Source organism: Nomascus leucogenys, chromosome 19 (genome assembly GCF_006542625.1).
Source record: "Nomascus leucogenys isolate Asia chromosome 19, Asia_NLE_v1, whole genome shotgun sequence".
NCBI lineage: Eukaryota > Metazoa > Chordata > Mammalia > Primates > Hylobatidae > Nomascus > Nomascus leucogenys.
Genome location: NC_044399.1, coordinates 22,911,763 through 22,937,372, shown reverse-complemented (window position 1 = coordinate 22,937,372; position 25,610 = coordinate 22,911,763). Strand labels below are relative to the sequence as shown.

The following is a 25,610-nucleotide window of genomic DNA, read 5'->3' as shown; positions in this document are numbered from 1 at the left end:
ATCCCCTCAACTCTCTCCTGGACTCCCGCAGTCCTCTCCTAACTGTACCCCGTTTCTTCTTCCTTAGTGTTTCACAGTGGCTTACCACATGGTAGCCAGGGCTGTCTTTGCAAAATGCCATTCCCTTGCTTAAAAATAGTCAGCCAGTCAGTGCTCTTGCAATAAAGACACAGCATACCTATGCGGCTAGACAAACTCTGCATGGCCTCTCCCTCCTAATTCTCCACTCTCCGCCTGTGCCATGCTCCCCTCTGCTTTCTTAACGCCAGCTTCTCTGACCTTTTCGCCTCTCCTTGAAGGCGCCATACTCTCTCCTGCACATGTATCTCCTCTGCCTGGAATGTATCATCCCTGCTCCTTCCCCAGCTCACCCTCCCTTTAAATGCTAAGCTTATCATTTCTTTAAATCTCAGATCAGTTCTCATTACTCCTTGAATCCAACAAGAGGCAGAGCTCCCTGTAATGGCACGACCATCTTCCTTCATAGTGTTTATTGCCTCTTGCACTATCTGATAAACATCTGTCTCCCCCACTAGACTGTAAACTCCTTGAGGGAAAGAACCAGACATGGTTTTGCTCCCTGTCGAGTTCCAACACCAAGCACAGTGCCTGGCACGCAGAAGGCACTCCGAGATTTGCTGAACCATGAAGAATGGGCTTGGGTTCTATTGAGGGAAGACGCACTGCCTTACAGTCTGGCTTCATAGGAGATAGTTACAACACAGAGGAATTGCTGATGGCAACATATTCCTTCCGAGGAAGATTTTCAAGTGGGAGAAAAACAACCTTCCCAAACTGGCATAAAAAGCAAAGAGTAAAAGATGAGTTGTTCGTCCAACGGAGGAAACGCACACCATCAGAACATTCACAAGCCGTCTGTGTGGGGATGTGGGGAGATTCCGCCCCCACCTCCAGCCATATGCTAGGAAGAATCAGGGTAGGAGAAATCCTTGCCTTTCCCATAACTGATAGAAGGCCTTAATCTGGAGAAGATGACAATATAATGTGAGCTCAGTACAGCTGCGGAGAGTGAAGTGCCTAGATACTACGGTCATATTTCTGGTCAGCCTTTCTCTTCTTCTTTGCTCACTTCAAGGGGTTATCTTTGTGCTGTGAACGGAAAGTCCTTCAGGGATCACCAATGGGGAAAGTGATGTCTGACTGGTTCTTTATACTCAAGTTTGTCTGGCTGTGAGTGAATTTAAACCCAAGCTCAACAACAGGCTCTACCCAATCAGTCTGAGAACGTGTGTCCAGAACTAGCTCCCAAATTATTCTTTATGATTAACCCCTCACATACCCCCCACAAGGCAGAACTGTGAACCCCAAACTCCTATCTGAAAGTTGCTCATTGGAGCTGTAATGGTTGTCTGTTGCTTCAGGGGAGGCCTACAAGGAAGGATTACTGCACACTAACACTGTATGCCTGAACTACATTATGCTACCAGGACTCGGGATTAGAGTCACAAAGAAACTTCAACGTGAAGACACAACGAGAGGCCGTTTTCCTTCAAATTAGAAAAGCTTCTTAAAAATGGTAATACAAGCTCTCCCAGACATCCCTGGGTATACAGACAATCTTTTAGTACAATATTCAACATGTTTGAAGGCCTTAAAAAGAGTTCCATCCATCAGAAAGTTCAGTAACCCAGCAAGATACAAAATCAATGTATAAACATTAACAGCTTTTCTATTTGCCAGTAATAACTCATTAGCAAATACGTTGGGACAGAATGATCTCACTCTATGTATATGTAACATCTAGGAATGAAGTTTCTAAGAGCAGCACAGAGCTCATATGAAGAAAGCCACAAATGTTTACAGAGAGATATGGAAGTAAACTCAAATAAACACAGAGAGAGCAAGAGTAAATGGAATAGCACATTCCTGAATGAGAAGACTCAATGTTGTAGTCCAAATGTCAATTCTTTATAAATCAATTTATGGATCTCATCAAATTCATATGGATATCATGTAAAAAAAAACTCAACAAGGTATTTTTTTTTAGCATGAAATGCTTCTAAAGTTCCTCTGGGCTATAAGAGATATGTCAGAGATAGTAGCCAAAAATATTTTGGGAAATAATAATAATGAAGATGATTTGTACTACCAGATTTTAAAACACAGAATGAAAACTTCTGTATTTGAAACAGTGTGGTATAGAACTAAGTCTGAATGAAACAGAATAAACAGCCTGGAAACACCCTCTAGTCTATACAATAATTTATCAGAAGGCCAAGGCAGGAGAATCACTTGAACCCTGGAGATGGAGGTTGCAGTGAGTCGAGATCGCACCATTGCACTCCAGCCTGGGCGACAAGAAACTCCGTCTCAAAACAAAAACAACAACAACAACAACAAAAACCCAACAACAAAGAATTTAATGTATGAGAGGTAGCATTTCAAATCAGGGAGGACAGAAAGATCATTCACTAAACGCAACTGGAAGAGTTAAATGACTATTAAGAAAAAGTTAAATTCCAATCATATTTTATGACAAAATGAGAAAACCTGATAAAAAGTTGAATTTGCAAAATGAATCACAAAACAATTAGAAGAAAATGCAACTGCACAGATATCCAAAGCCAGGATGGGGAAAGGCTTTCTAAGCCTAAAAACAAGAGTAAACACTGAACAACAAAAACGTTGATGATTCGTATAAGCAAAGTAAAGGCATCTATACAACCGAGAAACCATAAATGAATTTAGAAGACAAATGACAAACTGAAAAAAATATTTCCAACATTATACCAAAAGGTTAATATCCTCTTATGCATAAAGAGCTCTTAAAAATCAATAAGAAAAAAGATGAATATAAATAGAAGGACAGAGGACAGGTATGTCAATATGAAGAAACAAATGCTCCAACCCACTGGTAATCAAGGAACTGCAACCGAGACCACGAGATACCATTACTCACCTACCGAACAGACTAACATTTAAAAAAAATTATAATAGGATAGAATAGGGTAAAGTGAGTATTCACATGCTGCTCCACCTCTGACTTGGTAAAGCCAGTTCCAGGAATTAATCCTAAAGAAGTAACCCAAAATGTCCACAGATATTTGTTCATCAGTATTTCATTGCAACGTTATTTATAGTAGCAAATTACTGAATTATCTAAATGGCAAAAAGGAAAGACTTAAATAAGACACATTAATAGAATATAACGAAACATGGTCTTTTAAGATTGTTTCCAAATGAATAATGACAAGGGAGAAGCAATACAACGTTAAGAGGAAAAAAAGTAGGAGAGAAAATGATATATACAGTATGATCCCAATTCTGCTACAAGGTGACAAATAATAGATTCTAAAATGTTAATTGTTTTTTTTTATCTCTGGGTGATGAAATTTGCATGGTTTTTCTTTTGTTAAAATTTTCCATAAAGAACGTTACTTTTATAATTGAAAAGTTATATAATTTTAAAGAGATCGAATCTTGGTAATTCTATTTCTAGAACTCTATGCAAACATGATCTCACATAAGTCTCATACCTACCCCATGAGGCTGGTACTATTATCTTCACTTGACATGCACAGATAGAGACCAGGGTGGATATTGTGACAGGCTCAATATTACCCTCACAGCTGGACCTTGGCAGATGTGTCTGATACCAAAATTGTGAACCAAAATGATATAAAAGACTATCCACCAGAGAGTTATAGTAGGAAAAAAAAAAATACATCTGATGGGAATGGTATGCAGGCAGGATGGAATAAATGAAGCCATCCGGAAGTGATGTTGAAGAATAATTTTCAATGACATGAGACAATGTGTGTCGTATACTAAAGTAAAAAAGCAAGATGCAAAATTTCATGTGCAACATGGTCTCAACTAATGTAAAAATGCAAAGCAAAAGACTGGAGGACAATATGATAAAATATTAACAATCATCTCCATACAATATGTGTGTGTGTATTTTTTTTTTTTTTTTTTTTTTGACATGGAGTCTTGCTCTGTCGCCCAGGCTGGAGTGCAGTGGCGCGATCTTGGCTCACTGCAACCTCCGCCTCCTGGGTTCAAGTGACTCTCCTGCCTCAGCCTCCCGAGTAGCTGAGATCACAGGTGCCCACCACCATGCCTGATTAATTTTTGTATTTTAGTAAAGATGGGGTTTCATCATGTTGGTCAGGCTGGTATCAAACTCCTGACTTCAAATGATCTGCCTGCCTTGGCCTCCCAATGTGGTGGGAGTGCAGGCGTGAGCCACCACGCTCAGCCTAGACGATACGTTTATTAGAGATTATTACTTTGTTGTTATACCTGAACATTTTACACAATGGATGTTGCCTTTTATTACCAAAACCTGTTCCACATTAACTTTCAAAAATGTGTATATCACCCACTATAATCCTATAACCCTCTTCCTTACACCTACCCATTCCTTTAAGGCCAAGTTCAAAGTTCATTTCCCCCACGAAGCCTTCCTGGATTTGCCCAGCCCGTTCTGCTTGACCTCCAAAACCATGCGCTCAAAGGAAAGCTTTTTTTTTTTACTCCTGGCTTCAGAAACTCTCAAAACGGCATTGTAGCTCTTGGGCTGAGCTCCTTATCAAGTATCCTAGAACCCCTAGGATGGGGAGCAAACCATCTCCTGCTCTCGAGTCTTGTGTGTTGTAGTTGGGAGCTGAGCTTGCAGAACTGGTGCCAACATTGTTGGTCCTCGTGGTTGGGGAAAGCGTGGACAATGTCATCAGCAGGATCTGTGGAACTGGATGCCGGCCCCTGACCCGAACCAGTCCCTGATGAAGTTCTCATAGGCCATGGAAAAGGAGAAAACCTCAGACAATGTAGCAAATGTTCCAAAACACTAAACGTATTCAACTGTCCTCTATTCTGGGATTACATCCTTCCTACTCTTTGGTGTTAAAACACGCATTGTTTTGTCAAATGATGAGGTGATGAGTAGATGGTAATTTTTAAATGTCATTTTACAAACTAACAACTGGCCACATCTCGATTCCCTGGTTTCCATCATGTTTCATGGTCCGTAAAATAATAAACAATATAACTAACTTTTTTAGAAAAAATCGAGTTGAAAAAAGGTATTACCTTTGTAATCCAAACAATATTGGTATGGATTGAACAAAATTAGAATACTATTTGTTATGCATGAGAGAAGTATGCCTAATTATCCAATCAAAATAGCTACCTTTCCTTATCCCAGTTATTTTTCCTTATAACATTTATAATTATCTAAATCATACTCCAGTATTTGTTCTCCTTGTTTATGCCAAGTCTTCCTGTGGAGGATGTGTGTTCCATGAGGACAGGATGTCAGTCTGGCTCAAGCTGACACACAGTAGGTACTCAACAAGTATGTGTTACATACATAAAGGAAGGAACTTTGACCTAGAGAAGGTGTCTTAAAATATGAGAGATTGAAGTTTCGTGCGGAAGTCATCGATGGGGTCAACAATGTACTAGCATGTGGAACTCTGTCTGGAGAAAACTCCTGCAAAAGATTCCTTTGGTCCCCAGTCATTCTGGGAATAAGACATAAAAAGAAGGTAGGTAAACACAGAGGGCAGATTCCTGGCCGGACGGGTTGGCTCACAGGCTCGGCAGGACGTATTAAGTGGAAGCATACATACAACTCAATTGCAAGCAGCTCTCCACTCCCTGCTCTGCAGAACGCTCTCCTTCCCCCAGGCCTCTCAGCTTCCCTTTAGAAAACAAATCGTTTTTACAGTAGTTGATGAGAAAATGCCCTCTTGTGGGCGTGACAGTGGACCACCTCGATCATGTCACGGATTTCTGAAAATGTGGTTATTCCAGAGAATTCCTTCACGAGATTTAAAGGGTTTTTTTTAAATCTCAAACATCAATGCTTTGTTAAAGCAAAAATACATTTTCTAAGAGGCCATTAAACAGTCCTCAATTCACTTCGGCGTGTCTAACTTAGCAATGCAAGTTCTGATGATCTTAAACAGCATCATCACAAAGATAATTATTCTCCTTTCTAAACTTCTGTACGATTTGCTAATGACTGAGTGACTTTTTTTTTTTTAATAGTCATCGCCCAGAATCTGCCTCTTTTCTGCTCCCAGGAAACCATCACCTGATATTGACGGGCAGCAATTGAAAATAATAAAATTATGTAAGATGAGCTTGTAATCATCAGCATTTCACAGGAAGCAAAACGCATTTCGTTCTGGCTGAGGAACAGAAAGTTTCTTCCTCATTTTAAATCTGTATCAGAGGTAAAGCCTTCTATTAAAACACAATTCTCTGTACACTTACAGCCTCTGGCAGGCTGCCAAGGAGACTATCATGGAACCACCGCTGCAGAGAAGTAGGCAGTCAAAGGCATCGAGGATTGCTCCTGAGAAAGGAGGCGAAGTCTCCAGAATTCTTGGGAGGGCTCTGCCCACAGCTACCCCCACCTCTTCTGGCCAGGCCTCCCTCTTCAAATGCAAACACACATGCACACACACGCACATGCACACACCCTCTTTTTCTGGGAGAGGCATGGCAAAAATAAACACTGAGAAAATTCTTCCCTGTCTTTTGCGCCTGCACACACACACACACACACACACACACACACACACACTCTCTCTCTCTCTCTCTCTCTCTCTTTCTCTTTCTCTCTCTCTGGGTTTCCTCTTCCCCTTTCTTTTCTCTTTTGGATGTATTATTGTTTTCATCATCATTATTATTAATAAATTGCAAAGTCTGCAGTCCAGGACCTGGTTAATTGCACCTTTGTGCTGCATGTAATTTACAGGTACATGTGACCACTTGGGGGCACAGTTATTTGAGAATGCTGGCACTGGCATTCAATAAGGTATGCTTTTAAGGTTTGAAGCCTGCTTTAAGAAAGCCTCAAATCTTGACTCTTACCAGAGCCCCAGCATAGAAGAGAATCCTGAGAATTACTCCTTTAAGGTGAGTCTGAGATTCATTATAAGGGACATTTTTATATAGGATTATACAAAACCATTTGGTTCCTTTCCCACTTAAAAAATTGGTGGTTTAAAAATGTCTTCTACGTGGCGGCCTGTCCTTTCTCTGTTTTCATCAGTCTTAATGTCAGCATGGACATAAACACATGCTGCTCACTATGGGACAGGGATGGGCATGGCAAAATTAACTTTCCTATGATGGTTAATTCTTTTTCCTTGTTAGGTAAATTTTTATCTTTCCCAATATGAAAAATACGCTTATTATTTTAAAAACCAGAAAATGTTATGGTAGAAAGATGACCACTGTTAATATTATGGCACATTTTCAGCCTTTTTATCTATGTTCCTTGTTTTCATATACTTGACATTATAGTGTACACTATATATATAGTATAGTACATCTACAGTGAAAACTATATGTATATATACATATAAGATATATATAAGATTATATATGATATATAAGATATATATAAGATTATATATGATATATAAGATATATACACATACATAGATTTAAAGAAATCAGGGATACATATGTATATGTACATATATACACACATATATAAGAAATCAGGGACACACATGTATTAATTAAGTTTCCTTCTTAATTAAAATCTGTTCTCTCAAATAACCAAACTTACAGTGAAATCACTTAAGAAACTTTGTTCTCAATATCCATAGAAATGTTTCATATTTTTCCCATGGTTTTCTGATCAGCAGAAAGGCAAGGAGGGTTATTTACACCACTTTTCCCCAACCCTCCTGCAGTGCCCAAACACACCTGTGAGGACAGGTTCTGACCCAAGACAGGCCAGGCTGTTCAGTTCATAGCTGGGCAGAGCAGGCTGCTGGGGGATGCCAGGGAGACACAAACCCACCAGAGAGAGGAGGAAGGATGGGGGTGCTGGGACTCGGATCGCACGGCCTGGGCTTTCACCAGGGGCCCCTAGGCCCAAGGACCTAGATGAGCACACACTAGGTTAGTGTACTGGAAAGATTCTAATCCGGTGTGTGGGAAAATGGAGCAAAGTTTATCTTTTCTGGCTCAGATTCAGATGCACAGTCATTTCACGCCCCGGTGAAGGGATCCTTTATTGAGCCACACATTTTAGGAAATCACCCTTATTTCCATAGGACAATAGTCAACACTGAGAGAGAGAAAATCCACAAGGTTTGCATTTTCCACCCGGGACAGTGTGAAACAGCACTGGGCTCTCAGATGACCCCTCACCCAGATGGCCCTCCCATCCCCTCCTCCCGCCCATCCTTGATGCTCTTCCCATATCTGGGCTGCTGGGATTCCAGTTCTGGCTCTGCCCCTGGCTGGCAAGCCTCAGGTATGGCAATTCTCTTTTTCTGCCCCTCGCCTGTTGAAAGTGCAAAATGTGCCCAGCATTGGCCTAGATCCTTAGAGGAAAATCAACAACATAATATAAATAAAAGGTGAGGTGATCGGTTTCCGCAGAAGCACATGGTCAGGTCAGCTGGGGACTCCCACGCAGCCCTGAAGCAGTTACCTCGAGAACCTGCCTCAGGCAATCCTCACAGACGTGGGGACTGCTCCCTACAAAGCTGCAGAGGACAGGCAGGATCTGAACCTGGCAGAGCCTTCTAGAGAATGAAGAGGAGAGATGGAAGCTGAGGGTAGCCTCGGCCCAGCCAGACAGAGGCTCCTTGGACCAGGAGACAGTCCCTCTGCTCAGCAATGCACCTTCCTGCCCCTCCCACTACTTCGGGCAGGAGCAGATCGCTTCCTCTGTCCCAGGTCTCCTGTGCCCAGACGTGAGCAGGCGTAACGTGTCAGGCCCTGACTTGCTGAGATGGGCTCCACACTCCACGTCTCTGTCATGTGAGCCTCTACACTGAAGCTCTGATGACCACACAGCCCTCGGCTCCTATATAGGTTCAGACACGATAGCAGTGCCGCCAACCTCATTGAGAGATGAATTCAGAAGTCCTTTAGAAATCACAGGTGCACGTCCAAGCTGGGCCTTGCAAGCTTTACCTCTCCCAGGTGAGGGTCAATTGTTAGCTGTCAGTGACCTGGTGGACTTAGGGTGGGGACCGGGGGTGTATAGAGTAAGGTTTCTGAATGGAGAGAGGGAAACCGGCATAAATACTTTTTCTCTTGGAGGGCCCCCAAATTCTCTCTGCTCCATGAGGTTCCCCAGTGACCACAGCCCACCCTGATCAGCCTGTCCTGTCTCCACAGCTCTCTACTGTAGAGCAACAGTTGAAGTTGTCACCCACACACTCTCAACTTGTATTGTCTATGTCATGAGACGAGGTACTGCCCAGAAATGTAGAAGCAGAGGAAACTGTCCTCTGCTGAAACCGGCTTTCACACTGATGAATTTGTCCATGTTACTGGAAGGCAGGAATTACCCACCCACCTCCAACAGGCCTACGAAGGCAGACATGGGACAACAAAGGTATTCTTGATGCTATCATATGAGGTAGCTATGCTCCAAGAGATTAACTTGCCTATGATTACACCATGTCCAGGTGGCCAGCTAGTGTTTTGAGCCCAGATCTATTTGTAACAAAGGTGTAGCTTTCCCCCTCCCACACCACTTAGAGACAAGATCTTGCTATAGCACTCAGGCTGGAGTGCGGTGGTGCAATCTTGGCTCACTGCACCCTTAACCAGGAGGTTAATCCTTCTGCCTCTGCCTCCCAAGTAGCTGGGACTACAGGCATGCACCACTACATCTGGCTTTTTTTTTGTAGAGATGGGGTCTCACTATTATATTTCCCAAGCTGATCTTTATTAACTCCTGGTTGCAAGCAACCCTCCCACCTTGGCCTCCCAAAGTGCTGGGATTACAGGTGTGAGCCACGGTGCCCAGCTGCATGGCTCTGCATTAGGCCTCACCATGTCATGAGATGAGATACTGTCCAGCACTGGGGAAATGGGGAGACACTGACCTCACTGTTGGACTCAGAGGCTACAAACTCACCCAAGAATGGGTCACAGCAGAGACAGCCAAGTCACTGGAAAGATAGAAAAGCTGTGGTGCTTCAGTCCCAGACTAATGGCTTTAACGTGGCTGAACAGCATCTCAACCAGCCTCAAGGCTTCGATCCAGAAAGGAGGAGGCCAAGCTGGGGACGGGCCACCCAAACCCTGCCTGGGGGAGGGGGCGCTCTACTCCTCCACCTCCACCCTAGCCCCCTTGGGTATCTGATCACATCTGCAGGTGGCCGTCGGAGCTGAGGATGGGTGTGGCAGCTATCACAGCTCAGGGACGTCAACCTGTTAAGGCCATCCATCTACCTCCTGTCCCTAGTGCTGAGTCACCAAGCAGTCTCCCGACAGTGACTTAGCCATGTGACGGCCTTTGGGGAGAAATCTGCTCAGTGGCACACAAGTGTCTGGTCTGCTAGATGTCATACTTGTAGTGTAAACCAACAAAACACCATTACCTGGAGATTGTTCACTCCGGGTGGGCTGCCAGTCAAAGAGCAAAACCCCAGCACCGAAAACTTGAAGTGTGGCAAGCCCACTCTGCCGGGACACTCCCCAGTGGTCACCTGACATCTTCACTCACTGTCGGCGGTCTCCAAACCACAGTGCCATCCCAGTGTCCACCAACAGGAGAATGAACGCGCAAACTGTATGGGATGGAGTACTAGCTAGCAGTAGAGTTAACTCCAGGGACACACATCAGCACAGGTCAACAGCAGACAGCAGGCTGAGCAAGACCAGCAGGGCACACAAGAGTGCACACTGTGTGTTTCTGTCTATAAGAACGTCAAGAACAGGCATAAACCCATGATGACTGACATCAGAAAGTGGTTGGAAAGAAGATGGGGGTTGACCAGAAGAGGGCAGGAGGGAACTTTCTGGGGTGATGAAAGTTACACAGGTTCATCATGCAGTTCCAGTCACACAGGTTCACAATTATTGAAACTCAGTGAACTGAATACTTGAGGCTGTAGATTTCATTGTATTGCTTCTCAACGATTACACCTCAAATAAAATAATAATTAATAAACGCAATGCAATGCTCAGCACAGAGCGGGTAACACGGCAAGTGCCCTAGAAGAGCTGCTAAATTGTTAAACACATTTTTTTCCTAAGTGAATTTTAAAAGGAATTTACTAGGAGAATCACTTTGGAATATGTTTGGAAATCTATTTTTTTTATTGTGATGAAACATACATGCCATAACATTTATCATTTTAACCATTTTTAAATGTACAGTTCAGTGGCATTAAGTGCATGCACACTATTTTGCTATTTAGTTTTTATTTCATAATCGTAAATTTAACTCTGTAATCCAGCTAGGCATGGAAGGGAACAAGGAAAACATGGAACCCAAAGGGAACTGCAGCGAGAGCACAAAAATTCTAGGATACTGCGAGCAAATGGGGAGCAGCGGTGCTCTCCTGAGCTACAAAGGAATGGTTGGGTGGTGAAGATAAAACACAAGTCAAATTTACTGGAGTTGTCCACCGTCGGCAATGGTGATCTTCTTGCTAGTCTTGCCATTCCTGGACCCAAAGTGCTCCATGGCCTCCATAATCTTCATGCCTTCTTTCACCTTGCCAAATACCACATGCTTGCCATCCAACCACTCAGTAATGGCAGTGCAGGTGAAAACCTGGGAACCATTCATGTTGGGTCCAGCATTTGCCATGGATAAGATGCCAGGGCCTGTATGCTTTAAGATGAAGTTCTCATCATCAAATTTCTCCCTGTAGATGGACTTGCCACCAGTGTCATTATGGTATGTGAAGTCACCACCCTGACACATAAAACCCTGGAATATTTCTGTGAAAGCAGGAACCCTTATAACCAAATCCTTTCTCTCCAGTGTTCAGAGAATGAAAGTTTTCTGCTGTCTTTGGAAACTTGTCTGCAAACAGCTAGAAGGAGACGTGGCCCAAGGGCTCACCGTTGACAGCGATGTCGAAGAACACTGCGGGGTTGACCATGGCTGACAGTATGGGGATCCCAGAGGCGGCAGCAGCATCTGCAAAGCCTACATGCATATTGTTTTGCAACCTTCTCCACCATCTATCTCCAGAGCATTTCATTTTCTTAAACTGAAACTCTGCCCATTAAATGATAACTCTCTCCCCACATCCCCTAGCAACTACCATTCTACCTCTGTCTGTGAATCCAATCCATACTACTCTAGGTATCTCATATAGGTGGAATCCTCCAGTAATGGTCCTTTCGTGACTGGCTTATTTCTCTTAGCATAATGTCTTCAAGGTTCATCCATGCTATAGCGTGTGTGAAAAACTTCCTTCCTTTTTAAGGCTGAATCATGTTCCACTGTATGTATCTAGTGTATTTTGTTTATTCATTCATCACTGATGGACACTTGGGTTGCTTCTACCTTTTGGCTATTATGAACGTGGTTGCCATGAGCAACACTAGTGTATAAACATCTGTTTGGGTCCCAGCTTTCACTTTTTTTGGTATAGGCTCAGAAGCAGAATTGCTGGATCAGATGATAATTCTATGTTTAATTTTTTGAAGAATGGCCATAATGTTTTCCATAGCAGTTGCACCATTTTGCATTTTCATGAGCAGTGCATAAGGGTTGCAGTTTCTCCACATCCTCACCAACACTTGTTATTTTCTGGTGTTATTTATAGTCATGCTAATGGATGTGAAGCGGTATATCATTGTGGTTTTGACTTCCATTTCCCCAATAATTAGTGATGTGGAGCATCTTTTCATGTCCTTATTGGCCATCGGTATACCTTCTCTGGAGAGGTGTCTATTCAAGTCCTTTGCCCATTTTCTAATGGAGGTGTTTGTTTGTTGAGTTGAAAGTACGTTTTAATTGCCACTGTGCTGGCCTGAGAACCAAGCCCCACCCTCCCCACTGCCGCATGCTCAGTTCCAGGCAGCAGTGTCACATCCTCCACCCAACCCCATCCCAGCGGCCCACTGGTCACACCCAGCACAGGAGTAAGGGCCCGATGGGCAACTGCCTCCCATTTTCCTGGGACCAAGGAGACTATACTTGGCCCACGTGTCTATTTGAGCTATCAAAAAATGTTTCCGGAGATCAGGCATTCTGAGAGGTGTACCAGGCATAAAAACAGCAGACAGTTGCAGCTGTCAAATTGTGACTTCACAGTCAGTGAGTGACCACCCCACCCCTGCTGCCTCCCCCAGAGGTCCTTGTTAACAAAAATGGCTTATTGTGTCTGTAGAATTAAGCTTTAAATTTTAAAACCTGAGCAGGACCGTAGCTCTGAAAAGCCCTGCTCACTCAGTGATGTGAGGGAGAGTGCGTGGGGAGGGGCAAGCACCAGGGGCCATCACTACAGCCCTCATCTAGAACTGGGGCTGGAGCCCCTGCCACAGGAGGGCCATTTGTGTGCCTTTAATCCAGCAAGGCAGCAGCAGGAGCTGCTCTCCTGATGAGGTTCTCCACGGCTGCCTGCGACCTTCCCTCTGTCCCAGTCACAGGTACCTTCCAGGTCTCACAGCACAAATCCTCCCCCACCCTCCCCGCCATTGCCAGACCTCTAGCCAGGGGCCACTAGAGCAGACCTTGTCAGACACCTGGGGCCAGGGAGGAAGCCTCCCTCAAGGTCACAAGTGAGGTGGTGACCTTATACAGAGAAAAAAAAAGCGACTTCCCTGAAACATGCTTTCCATGAAAATCATTTTTCTCAACTTGGGGGAAGAGACGAAACTTTAAAACTGAGAATCATCGTAGAAAAAGGCAGTTTCCCCCACATCATATGAAGCCATCCAGGTGCTTCTTTTTTTACAACATGTTGCCATAGATGGGTAGATGGGGAAGCTTAGGTGCTTCCCTTTGGCAAATCGAGGCTTCGGCAAGAAATATGTTCCTTTCGCAGTTTGAATATTATTTAAGTTTTGATGATTAAAGCTGGTTGGAATAGCATGAACCGAAGAGATTACAGCAGGCTCTCCTCTAGAAGGATCGGCCGGACAAGCGCACTGCACGCAGCCTCCTGATCCAACCAGCCCAACTTCCAAATGAGGTATGCACCTTTCCCAAATTCCACGGCCCTTAATTTTGGTTTGAAAAGCCAGGGCTAGGTCATCTTATATGTCTTCCCATTGGCTAAGTAAGCTAAGTCAATGGCAAAATAACTTACCCAAAACAAATAAGCTAATTCAATGGCAGAATAGCCTACCCAAATCTCAAGAGGTCAAAACAGGGCAGCATTGCAACAAATTGGCCTCGGGATGTATGTGGGTGGCTACCAGGGTCCCGAGCCAAGACCTGAGGCTCTCACTCAGCATCAGGGGGACAGACTGGGGAGGCACCTAAGTGCAGGGGACGCAGCCCTCCTTATGGCCACCAACAATGGCAGTCAAGTTCCGGGCAGGACAGACCAGGCTGCTGCCCCTGCTAATGTGAGCACCACTGGGTTGGACAGAATTCAGCCCACTTGTTAACCTAAAGGTGGCAATGTTGGCCTCACTGATGAGGGATTCTAGACCCAAGTGTTATAAAATCACGGGACATGTCTTGCTTTGGCAAGACAACTGCAGCTAGGTTTCTTCCAGGCAGTTCTCTACGCCTATTTGCGGTGAAGGATCAGGTTTTGGGTTTTTGTTTACATCACCAATCTGTCAAGAACCAAAATGTGGTCCTACCTTGCATGATTAGCCCACACTCACACCATAGGCGGCTCTCCTGGTAACTCACCACGCGAGTCCAAGACCATGCAAACTGGTCTGTACCTAGTTAATGAGGTGAGCCCATGGATCATGCTGCCAAGGCAGTGTTGAATGCAATTGGAGTTTCTGTTTTTTTTTTTTTTTTTCTTTTTTGAGACAGTCTCGCTCTGTCGCCCAGGCTGCAGTGCAGTGATGCAATCTCAGCTCACTGCAACCTCTGGCTTCTCGGTGCAAGCAATTCTCCTGTCTCAGCCTCCTGAGTAGCTGGGATTACAGGCACATGCCATCACGCCTGGCTAAGTTTTGTAGTTCTAGTAGTGACGGGGTTTCACCATGTTGATGAGGCTGGTCTCAAACTCCTGACCTCATGATCCGCCCGCCTCGGCCTCCCAAAGTGCTGGGATCACAGGCGTGAGCCACCATGCCTGGCCTGCAATCATAGTTTCTAAATGCTTATTCCCAGTTTATCTCGGCACACACTGGTAACGGTGTGGAAACAGACACATATCTGTGACCTTAGCTGGAGTAGCACCATTTTCTACCCCTCTCTACTGTGATGGAGAGACAAGTCACTAGCAACAGCAGCCAATGTAGGTGGTTAGGCAGAACCCAGTGGACCCATGGGTCACGGCCACAGCAGCATTCACAACCTGGTTCTCTCTGCTCTGGACTGTCTCACAGAATTTCTCAGGAAATTCCTGGACTGGACCACTCATTTCCATGGACTTCCTCGTTAGATGTGGTGCCCTGTCTCCTTCCTCCGTCACCTCAGCACAATTCATTGAGCTCACAGTATTTGAACAACGAATATCCAGCCTGTGCCAGGACCAAGGAAGGCTAAAAGACAAAGTCCTTCCCTTCAAGGACCATGATCCCCAAGACGAGTCCAGAAATAACCACTGATGTTACCGATTTGGCATATGCCAGTACAGTTCTAAGCACTTTGCAAACAGGAACTCATTTAATCCTCAAGTATTTAATCTTCGTAGATCCAAATCAGCATACCCCAGGAAGCCTTCTGACCACAAAGAAAGGAGTCAGATAGACCTAAGCCTTGCAGGCAAATTCAGAATTGAATTTTTGTTCCATTTGCAAAGATGAGGCCAGCACATTTAAGTCTGAAGGTACTTGAAATCATACTGGTGAGTCTCTTTAAATTTATTTCACACTTTAAAAGAAAATTAGCTGGACCTCAACTTATTATGTCAACTGTGATAATCAGTGAGCAATGTGGCTAAACATATGATTTTTCTTATTCAAATAAGCAATTTATATTCCCTAGTAAAGGGAATATTAGCTCTCTTCCTTCTCCATAGGTAGGCAGGTGTCTGGAGGACAAGCTCCTTCCTCCCTGTAACCCATCCAGCACCCATCATAGGCCTGGCACCCATGTTTGTTGATCTGAATTTGGGCAAATGCTTGGGTCTCTCTAAATCAGCTGCAGAATAGGAATACCACCACTGTGAAGTCACCCATGTGACAGGGTGAGCAAAAATGAGATGCCACAGGAAAGGCAGTGCTCTTCCCACTGTGCCTTCTCAGTAAACAGTTATTCAATCTATCCTCATTTAGAAGCTCCAGGAGCTGAATATATATCCTTAAAGTTCCTTGGGAGGCTAAGCTTAGCTGCAGGTTTGATCCAGAAGCAGATGCTTAAAGCTGGAAGATGTGAAAAGTGAAGGTAAAGGAGAAAGGGAAGGTTGTTTTTGTTTTTTTGTTTTCAATCCCAATTTCACCATTCCTCACCACTTCTCAGTGTTACTAAATGACCAAAAGGAAAGCAGGGATGTTCTGGCCGCTGTTGGGTCTCTAATTTGATCTAAGCCTTTGGCATTTGCTTTGCACAAAACAGAGATACAGAGTCCTCTTGTCTGCTCTTCCCTCACCGCCCACACCTCCAACTTGCTTCTAGGAGCTTTGCAGGGAAGCCTCAAGAAGAGGAAGCCTCATGCTTGACATTACCTCTAGGGTAGAGACAAGCCCAGGGGGAAGGGAGGGGCAGCAGCGGAGCTACACAGGAGTGACCGTGCCAGTGCTGGGCCAGCAGTCAAGTGGCACCAGCCTCCCCACACCCTGAACCTCCTGTGTGGTCCAGATCCCAGGCACTGCAACCACGCCTTTCTCAAGGAGAATCTCAGACTGAAGAAGTCCCTCCTTGGCTGAATGTAGGTTGAAGGAGTTAAAACAGAGCAAACACATTTTTGTGGTGTGTGCTCCAGGCTCTATTCACACCCATCTCGAGAAAAAACTAATATAAAGAATAAAAATAGAACAGAAGAAGTTGGAAAATACAGTGTTATCGCCCTTCCCAAACTGCCTCTGTGATTTCCAGGTGTTTCATTTTTTCCTTAAAACGATGCTTTTGTGAACTACTACAAATCTTGAAATCTGAGCACAGACAACACCCCACAAGGAAAGCCCCTGAGAGAGGACAGACGGCACGGATGCTCAGAAGCGCCAGACAGACCCAGGTTGTCACTGCAATGATGAAGCTCCAAGAGAGAATTAGTCTTCAAAATCTCAAATCATAAATCCTAGAAGATTCCATCCAGATTAGAATTCATCAATAAGCATATTTAATAGATATATGCCCAAATATAGCATCAAAAATTCCACACAATGACAAACCATGAACATGTGACTACACAGCCACGGAGTGAAAAGAACATCCAAAAAGTCGGCTTTGATGTCTGTTATCTGACACCTTATCCGGGCAAACATTTTTACCAAAGAGTTTTGTGCCAGGCACCAGGCTATGCATCGGTATGCAAAAATGAACAAGCCCGGGTCAGCGATTAGTGGTTCTGGATGAATCTTTAAACCTTTCTACATTGTTTTTATTCTTTGATTTGCTATTTATTTACTATGCTGGCTCAAGATAGAAACAGATGCCATTCAAACACCTAAAAGTTCTCATTAGCCTTCCAGAAACCACAGTAAATGGAAGCAGGTGTGCAAATCCAAAAGGTATCATGAATGTTGGTGAGACTTGATTAATATTGTTATTTTAGCTCACATTCCTTCTACTAGATTGATTTTACATAAAATGTTAATTAGTATAGACAACACAATACCTGGTATAGGCAGTGTGAAGTGGTGCAGATGCATGGGAAAAAACAAAGACACAGGCGCACGTGCACACACGAATAGGGGTGTGTGTGTAGAAAGGAAAACACAGACAGACTGGTAGCTGAGGGATCTGTGTTCAAACCCAGCTGAACAACGTGGCTAGGTTTGTGGCCTTAGGCCAGTTGATTACCACTGAGCCTCATCTTCATTTGTAAAATGTGGATAATCCCTACCTCGAAGCATTGATATGAGGATTAGAGATAATATATGTAAAGTACTCGGATATAGTGAGCAGCCATAACTGGAAGCTATTATTATTATTATATTATTGGGGCTTAATAAAGGTTTGGTGATTGAATAATAGGTAGATTAGCTGACCTCAAAAATCCACATCAACTCTAAAATTATGATACTAAAGATGGAATTAAAAGTTCACACATCAAATCAACTCAAGGGTATTTTTAACTATTGGAATTGTGATGCAAATGTCTTACGCTTTTCAGAATTACTGATAGTGAGACTTACAGAACACAATATATATACATGCCCTGGTGTGCGGTTAAAACATTTATGATTGAAATCGAGCAGGACTGGCATCTACGGTTTCTGAGATCTCTAGGGGTTGCTGCTGTCTCTTCTTCCACAGCTACTTTTCCTAAGCCCCCTTTGTAGAGCACTTCCCCAGGCCACTGTAATGTGGGTTTATGGAGGTTATCTGTTTTCACCCTCACAACCACCCTAGATAGCCACTACTGCTCCTTCCAATTTCATAAAAGAAAACTGAGGCTGGGTGAGATTAAGGATCTTTTCAAGGTCACACAGCTAGGAGGCACTGGAGACGGGACTTCAACGTGGACAGGAAGCCCATGTTTCTATTCCCTCTGCAGTATCACTGCAACTAGGACAAGCCCCCAAGCAAAGCATGAGATCAGAGAGACTCGGGAGGAAATGCATACACAGAAAAGGAAGAACAAATGTCAGTAACATCTACTGCATTCTTTATTGGACAGTATTCTGTGTGACTGCATTCTCACCAAGTCTCTTCAATTGAAAACTTATATAATTTGTTAGTGTTAAAAGTCAAAATAGGGCTGGGTACAGTGGCTAATGCCTGTAATCCCAGAGTGAACTTTGGGAGGCAGAGATGGGCGAATCACCTGAGGTTGGGAGTTCGAGACCAGCCTGACCAACATGCAGAAACCGCATCTCTACTAAAAATACAAAATCAGCTGGGCATAGTGGCACATGCCTGTAATCCCAGCTACTCAGGAGGCTGAGGCAGGAGAATTACTTGAACCCTTGAACGTGGGAGGCAGAGGTGGCAGTGAGCCAAGATCACACCATTGCACTCCAGCCTGAGCAACAAGATCAAAACTCCATCTCAAAACAAAGAAAACATCAAAATAACGGCAATTCCACCTCTAGGTATAGACCCAGAAACACTGAAAACAGGATGTCTTATACTCCTGTTCACAGCAGCATTATTCTCAGTAGCTACAACATGGAAGCAACCCAAATCTCCATCAACAGATGAATGGATAAACAAAATGTAGTCCATACATGCAATGGAATATTATTCAACCTTAAAAAGGAAGGAAATCCTGTCCCATGCCACAAGATGTGATAAACCTGGAAGACATTATGCTAAGTTTAACAAGCCCATCACAAAGGGACGAATGTGGCATGATTCCACTCACGTGAGGGATCTATGGTAGTTAAATATATAAACAGGAAGTAGAAAGGCGGATGCCAGGGGCTGAGGGAGGTGGGAATGGGGACATGATGTTTAATGGGTATATACTTTCAGTTCTGCAAGACGAAGGGTTCTGGAGCTTGCTTGCACAACAATGTGAATGCTACGAATGCACAGTTAAAAATGGTAAAGGTAGCTCATGCCTGTAATCCCAGCACTTTGGGAAGCCGAGGCGGGTGGATCGCCTGAGGTCAGGAGTTCGAGACCAGCCTGGCCAACATGGTGAAACCCCGTCTCTACTAAAAATACAAAAAATCTGCTGGGCGTGGTGGCAGGTGCCTGTAATCCCAGCTACTCTGGAGGCTGAGGCAGGAGAATCGCATGAACCCGGGAGGCAGGGGTTGCAGCGAGCCAAGATTGTGTCATCGCGCTCCAGCCTGAGTGACAGAGTGAAACTCCTTCTCAAAAAAAAAAAAAAGGTAAAGATGGTAAATTTTATGTGTTTTTAAACCATGGTTTAAACAAAGTGACAGAACATATATTTGTGTATATATAACTGTATATATGTATGTGTATATACATGTGTGATTATCTGTTTACAAATATATATATACACATACATATATCCTTAAAATGATCAATGATTTTAAAATGTCAAAAACCTACAAATTATAACAATAGACACCTGCGAGGCCAATGGCAGCCTGTAAATGTCCTAGAGGCTGTCTTCTTTGCGCACGCTGGATCCCTGGCCACAACCGTGCTCGCCGTTCTTGTTCCAGCTTGTGAGTCATCATTTGCTGCTGCACAGTCGAGAGTCTCTGAACTACTTGAATTTCATGCAGATACCCTCTCGTACAGAAAATGAGAACTCTTCTCCTTTCTACCCTAAAGGTGGAAATGCTCCCAAACGATAAAATTGATTTCACAAAGAACTCTGTTGCTACTTCCAGTGATCAACTTGCCTCATCTTAATTGGCAGTTTCAGTTTTCCTGTTTTCAAGTGGTTTCCTTGAAGAAAGTACAGGCTGCGTTTACTGTGGGAGAAGTAAGCCTGTGGCGGTGGTAGGAAGAACCATAGAGTTTGCTTTCAGGGTGGTCCTGATCTCAGCATTTTCGATCTAAGGTGCAGGTAAAGAATTTGGATACATCTTTCCTTCTTAACCAAAATTAAGACCATTTTCTATGGTAAAATTTACTTCAGACAAAAGTACATTACAGGAATTATGCTACCTAATTTTTTAGCATATCAGGAGATGACCCCAGATTACTTAATAAAAACTGACTATCTTCTACACAAACTACAGATATTCTACCAGCTTCCAAACATTTGCGTGGATATGTGTCTAGCACAGTGAAAGATGCTAAGACAGGCCTGGGAAACATATGATTTATCTGTTTAAACTTATACCCCCCCCCCTTTTTTTTTTTTCTGAGACTGGGTCTTGCTCTGCCGCCCAGTGCAGGGCGTGATCACGGTTCACTGCAGCCTCAAATTCCTGGGCTCCAGCAGTCCTCCCATCCACTAACACATTTCTTGTTCTCCAGTCCTCTTACACAGTAACTGCCTTGGTTTATCCTCATTCAGCACAACTAAAGGCTGGATTTCTTATTCATGATGTTTCTTCCTCCTCCTATCCCTAAGTAGACACTTAGTTGACTGATTACAGAATCACAAAGTTGGTTATAATTCTATTTCTTCATCTGACTTTGAACTTAAGTGTTCCAATTACTTTGCCTGATCCTAATAAGTCAGTAGCGTGCTAATGGTTGCCTTGATATTTCTGAAATATACAGGGTTGTGATTAGCATGGGATTGCATCATTAGAAAGCTAAGTTGAAAGTGGGTGAGCAAAATCATCACTCGCATTTAAGTAAAACTGCCTGTTCAGTGGACTTACAATGTTACTATGATCCTAGGGGCACTATATGCTGTGACTAAATATATATTGTATTTGGAAAATCCTTTGCTGTTCTGAAACCTTCTGGCTTTGACCACTACCAGAAAAGACCCCAGGACAGACCTGCTCTAATATAGTCTCGAAGTCTTTCCAAGCCAGATACAACCGATGACACAAAGAATGCCTAAGCCATAACAGTACTGGGATTCAAAAAAAAAAAAAAAAAAAAAGAAGAAGAAGAAAGAAAAAAAAGGAAGGAGGCAAAAAGGAGGAAGGAAGGAAAAACTTTTGTTAGTTCTGCTGGACTGAATTGATGTCTCCCGGCCAAAAAGTGAGAAAGCTTTACAGTAAGCCTGCTGAAAGAGAAAAAAAAAAACCCATCTACACATACATATCAAATGAGATGCTAAAAAATGACATTAGTATTAGGGGTGCTATTTGAGTCTATGAAAAAAATTAACTCCTTTATATCTGTATGTAGCTGGGAATAGTGTAGGCTTTTAGAAACTAGCAGGAAAAAAGAAGGAAGTACTTTAAACTAGGAATGGTTTGTAGCCAAATCAATTGATAAAAGAAAGAAATAAAAAGATGGCACAACTAAAATTGATGCGAAAGATTTATAAGGTTGACTAAATAAACAAAAATGAATGGATCACCATGGAAATGCATGAATATTGAAATAAGCAAGACTTGAATAGACTAATGATGTGCCTCGCTTAAACTGACAGGTGTTGATAACAACAGTGACACTCAATCCACACCAACCGCCACACTTCCAACATGTTTATTCCTAGAAAACACACTGGATTTAAAGGTTCCTTTGGTAATAGTTTATAAGCAAAATGCATTTTCCAGTCTTAAAGTGTGCTCATCCACTGGAGAAACAAAAAAAGGTTTTTATCCATTTTGTTCCTAGATAAGAGGAGCTGCAGTTAGCAAAAGTCATTCTCCTGGGCTCTACTAGTCTTTGTTTCAATAAACCTCCCACAAACCTGAATTCTCAGTCTTGCTCGTCTCCCACACTGAGTACTTGAAGTATGACCACCACTCATTAGAAACACAATTAAAAAGACACAACACTAGATCCCCACCCCCCATCACATTCAGATGAAAACCAATAACCCTTAATCTATTTGTTACCATGGCTACCATAGGATATTTTATTTCAGTAAAACTCTAGGTATTTCGTTTGGATTGCCGCTTGCAAATGAAAGTTGGAGACCTATAAATTTCCATAACCACACTAGAAATGGAGAGACCGAGGAGAAGAAAATGTTTTTCTTAATCATAGGCAAATATGGTTTATAAGATGTTTGTGCAGAAAAGTTATTAAAATTGGTTAGATGCATCAGCCCATAAACCAATTTAAATGCCATTAAATTCATATAGAGTTTAAAGGCACATGTGCTAGTAATTCCCTGATTTATAGCAGGGTGATAAATCAAGTGCATTCCAGCACAATGTATGGGACGGAGACTATTCATCAGTAGCACACAGCTCCATACCTGTATAAACACCTAGATTATGGACTAATCAAATACACGCATGCCAACCAGCCTTTAAAGTATTCACTAGTGCTTACTGGACATGTTTTCTCTAAGTGTCAGAATGAACAATCTATAAAATTGTTCATTCTCCTCCCTCACAAAAAAATTAAAAAGCTCTATACCTTCCTTCCATAATAATAATAATAAATCAGGAATGAGGTGGGACAAGTCTGTTGTCATTCATCTGAAAATGAAGCAATTCCTCAAATCTGCCCTCCCAGGGCTGAGTTAGTGATAAGACCACACGGCCAGGAAGAAACTCTGTAGTGACTAGACAGATGACTTTAAAGAAACTGAAACTCGGATAAATACAGCCGTAACCAGGACAGATCTGTCATTGCAAGAGGAGTCCGAATCCCATCGTTGCTGGACTGGAGAGAGGCTGGAACCTGCAGCAGCGGGACCGGGATGCCGCTGAGCTGCCGGAGTGGAAGTTTCGCGGGCAGCGGCAGCTCGGCGTCCTCCACGGTCTGGTCCCTCCAGCGCCGAAGTCTCGCCTAATGCTACATAAATACCTGCGTCCACGATTCGCCCAGGGCGCGCCGCGGCGCAAGCACGGGAGGGAGGGAGGAGAACGTTTGCAGAGCGGCAGGGATGGCAGCGGCGGCGGCGGCAGCTCCTTACCCATCAGCATCCCTGGGGGCCCGCGCGAGGGCCCGCCAACGGACCGCGTCTGCCGCTCGGTTCCAGAGCCCAGGGACGACAACTGGCTTCTCAGCGGGCGGACCCAGGCATCCGAGACTCGCGCGTGGCCGCCACCCCCTCTTCCGAGACGGCTGGCCGCAGGCAGGCAGCGCGTCCCCGCCTTCCCCAGGCAACGCAGAGGCGACCTGCCCTAGGAGCCGCCTCCGACCTACCCCGGCTCCCAACACAGCGCTTCGGCCCCGGGCAAGCACGTCCCTCCCTCGGGGCCCGGGGCCGAGGCTGCCCAGCGCGGGCACCCGCGCGGCGACCGCAGATAACCCTCGCGCTCTCAGCCCGCTCCAGGCCACGGAGACCGGGACGCGAGCCCTGGGCCCCCCCGGACCCCCGAGGCCATCGGGGCGCGCGTTCACACTCCCACACTACACATCTCCAGGTCCACCCTGTCCCACACATCAACAACCCCTCCCCACCAACACTACCTCCTGGCCCCTTCGCCGTCCCCGTGAGCTCCCCTTTCCGCGTCCCCTCACAACACGCTGGCACCCACAAGGTGCCAAGGGAAGTGCGCGTGTGTGTGTCGAGGTGGGGTGGGTCACAATAAGGTCTGTGCGGGTTCCCTCCCGACGGTTTTCGAGCTCCTCTACCTCGAAAGTTACTTGGGATTGAGTAAATAGACCCAGTCCCCAAATGCGGGATCAGAGGACGCGAGGGGGCAGAAAACCCCAACCTGGCTTCTCGCTGCACAGAGGCGCGCACCTCCCCAAAGGACAGTGCGCGCGGCCGCCCCTGGGGGCCAGCCCTCTGGCGCCTCCAGGCCCCCTGCCCGGCTGGGGCCCAGGGCCGCTCAGGGGAACGTGGCCTGGAGAGGGGCGCGCGCCGCCGGGCCCAGCAGGGGGGCTGCTCAGGCCAGGGGTCACACTCGCCTCCAGCACCTCCGACCACCGTGACAGTGGCCCCAGGCAGCCCCGGTGCATACACACCCGGCGGCAGGAAGTTTTTTCCCCCCCTTTTTCCCACTGGAGCAGCGCAGGCGCAAGGGCTCCTGCAGCCTGCGAGTCCAGACGCGGGAGGCTCCTGTCGCCGCCGCCGCCGGAGCCGAGCCCAGCGTTCCGGGTTCCGGCCCCGCTCCCACGCCCGGCCCGGCCCCGCGCGGCGGCCAGGACCTGGGTCTCCCTCCGGCGCCGCATCCGAGGCGCTCCAGCCCGGCCCGGCTCTTACCTCCGGCCGCGCGGCTCCGGCCCCGGCCCGACGCGCAGAGAGCCCGGGGTCGCGGGTGGGCGCAGGAGGGCTGATGGAGAGCGGACGGCGCCGGCGGGTAGCGGTGGCTGGGGCCGCTCGGGTCCTGGCCGGAGGAAACGGATCCAGGTCCTCCTCCTCGCGTTCCTGCTCTCCGCCTTCTCCCCTCGTTCCTTCTCCTCCTCCTCCGCCGCCGCCGCCTCCCGGCAGCCCAGGGAGGATGCCCGGGAGAGGGAAGTCGGTCCTCCTGCCTGTCAGCCTGTGCGGCTATGCGCGGTGCGGCGCGGCTCTCATCGAGGCGGCGGCGGCGGCGGCGGCTCCGGCAGCATCGCCCCCGCCCTCTCCCCGCAGCCGCGGCGGCCGCGGGGCTGGGGCTGGCTCCGGGCTCGCGGCTCGGGCTCTGGGCGGGGGCTGCGCTCAAGCGCGGCGACCGCCGGGGCTGCGGACGGGCGCTGCGGAGCCGGGGCCGGGGCTGGAGCTGCGGCGAGATCCGCGGTGGCGGGGACGGCGGCGGCGGCGCGGGGGCTGGCGCGGCCGTGGCGCGGGGACCATGCTCCCTTCTGGCTCGCTCCGCTCCGGGTACCGTCTGCTTTAGCTGCGAGGGAGGCGGGCTTCGGCGCGCAGCCAGGGGCGGGCGGAGCCAATCACGGGCGCCCGAGTGGGCGGGGGTGGCGGGTGGGGGAGGCGGGGCCCCCTGGCCCGGCCCGGCCCGGCCGGGCCCCGTGCGCAGCTCCCCCGGCCCGAGGGATCGCCGGCGGCCGCGCGCCCGGTCCGGGGTTGGAGTGCTCGCGGGTGTGTCCGTCGGTCCGTCTGTCCGCCGCCCCCGCCCCCCGCGGTGGCCCCCGGCTCGCCTGGCTCCGCGGCCGCGCCAGGCAGACGCACGGCGCGTGGCACGGGCTGCTCCGTCGTGGCCTTCTGGCCCTGCGGGCCCAGGGTTGGGGGACCGGGACTGAGGCGAGCTCCCGGTCTGCTCTC

At 46.2% G+C, this 25,610-nt stretch overlaps 1 protein-coding gene and 1 pseudogene across 1 annotated transcript in view; both read right to left on the bottom strand.

The window, feature by feature from the left end:
- KLHL29 (kelch like family member 29) overlaps positions 1-25,223 on the bottom strand; it is a 319,715-nt gene extending 294,492 nt beyond the window's left edge. The window contains exon 1 of the mRNA XM_030799827.1: positions 24,618-25,223. The gene's annotated coding sequence lies outside the window, so the exon portion shown is untranslated. The remainder of the gene's footprint in view (positions 1-24,617) is intronic.
- On the bottom strand, positions 11,222-11,698 carry LOC101179605 (annotated as a pseudogene).
- Positions 25,224-25,610: the final 387 nt, after the last annotated feature.